Source organism: Chiloscyllium plagiosum, unplaced genomic scaffold, assembly GCF_037043375.1.
Source record: "Chiloscyllium plagiosum isolate Xiang-an unplaced genomic scaffold, Cpla_swu_hap1 HiC_scaffold_53Y, whole genome shotgun sequence".
NCBI classification, from domain to species: domain Eukaryota; kingdom Metazoa; phylum Chordata; class Chondrichthyes; order Orectolobiformes; family Hemiscylliidae; genus Chiloscyllium; species Chiloscyllium plagiosum.
In genome coordinates this window covers 7,290,001-7,292,500 of record NW_028270192.1, presented here as the reverse complement: position 1 = coordinate 7,292,500, position 2,500 = coordinate 7,290,001, and positions in this window count along the sequence as shown.

The window sequence follows — 2,500 nt, the reverse complement described above, 5'->3', positions numbered from 1 at the left end:
CACTGTGATTCTCACACTCTGGGACTCACACACACACACACACTCTGGGACAGTGTGATTCTCTCACACTCTGGGACTCACACACACACTCTGGGACACTGTGATTCTCTCACACTCTGGGACTCACACACACACTCTGGGACACTGTGATTCTCAAACACTCTGGGACTCTCACACACACACACATACACACACTCTGGGACTCACACACACTCTAGGACTCTCACACACTCTGGGACTCAAACACACTCTGGGACTCTCACACATACACACACACACACTAGGACTCACACACACTCTGGGACTGACACACATACATAATCTGGGACTCTAACACACACACACAGACACACACACACACACACACACTCTGGGACTCACACACCCACACATAATCCGGGACTCTAACACACACACACACACACACACACACACACACACACACACACACACACACTGAGACACACACACACACTCTGGGATTCTCTCTCTCTCTCACACACACACACACACACACACACACACATTCTGGGACACACACACACTCTGGGACACTGTGATTCTCACACACTCTGGGACACTCACACACACACTCTGGGACTCTGTCTCACACACACACACACACTCTGGGACAATGTGATTCTCACACTCACACGCTCTGGGACTCTCTCTCTCACACACACACCCACACACTCTGGGACTCACACACACACACACACACACACACACTCTAGGACTCACACACACTCTGGGACTCACACACACACAGACTCTGGAACTCACACAAACACACACACACTCACACTCTGGGACACTGTGATTCTCAAACTCTGGGACTCACACACACATTCTGGAACTCTCACACACACACGCGCACACTATGGGACACTGTGATTCTCTCACACTCTGGGACTCACACACACACTCTGGGACACTGAAATTCTCAAACACTCTGGGACTCTCTCTCTCTCTCACACACACATACACACACACACACTCTAGGACTCTCTCTCTCTCTCACACACACACATACACACACACACACTCTAGGACTCACACACACTCTGGGACTCACACACACACACACACTCTGGGACACTGTGATTCTCACACACTCTGGGACACTGATTCTCACACACTCTGGGACTCACACACACACACACACACGCACACACACTCTGGGACTCACACACACACACACACACAAACACACACACTGGGACTCTCACATACACACACACACACACACTGAGACACTGTGATTCTCACACACTCTGGGACTCACACACACTCTGGGACACTGTGATTCTCACACTCTGGGACTCACACACTCACACACACACTCTGGGACACTGTGATTCTCTCACACTCTGGGACTCACACACACACTCTGGGACACTGTGATTCTCTCACACTCTGGGACTCACAAACACACTCTGGGACACTGTGATTCTCAAACACTCTGGGACTCACACACACACACACACACACTCTGGGACTCACACACACTCTAGGACTCTCACACACTCTGGGACTCAAACACACTCTGGGACTCTCACACATACACACACACACACTAGGACTCACACACACTCTGGGACTCACATACACACATAATCTGGGACTCTAACACACACACACAGACACACACACACACACACACACACACACACACACACTCTGGGACTCACACACCCACACATAATCCGGGACTCTAACACACACACACACAAACACACACACACACACACACACTGAGACACACACACACACTCTGGGATTCTCTCTCTCTCTCACACACACAAAAAAACACACACACACACATTCTGGGACACACACACACTCTGGGACACTGTGATTCTCACACACTCTGTGACACTCACACACACACTCTGGGACTCTGTCTCACACACACTCTGGGACAATGTGATTCTCACACTCACACACTCTGGGACTCTCTCTCACACACACACACACTCTGGGACTCTCTCTCACACACACACACACACACTCTGGGACTCACACACACACACAAACACACTCTGGGACTCAAACACACACACATACACACACACACACACATACAGACACACACTCTGGGACTCACACACACACACTCTGGGACTCACGCACACATACACACACACTCTGGGACACTGTGATTCTCTCACACACTCCGGGACTCACACACACACTCTGGGACACTGTGATTCTCAAACACTCTGGGACACTCACATACACACACACCCTAGGACTCACACATACAAACACACACACACACACTCTAGGACTCACACACACTCTGGGACTCACATACACACACACTCTGGGACACTGTGATTCTCACACACTCTGGGACACTGATTCTCTCACACTCAGAGACACTGATTTTCACACACTCTAGGACTCACACACACACACACACGCTGGGACTCACACACACTCACACACAATCTAGGACTCACACACACACCCTCTGGGACTCAAACACACACACTCT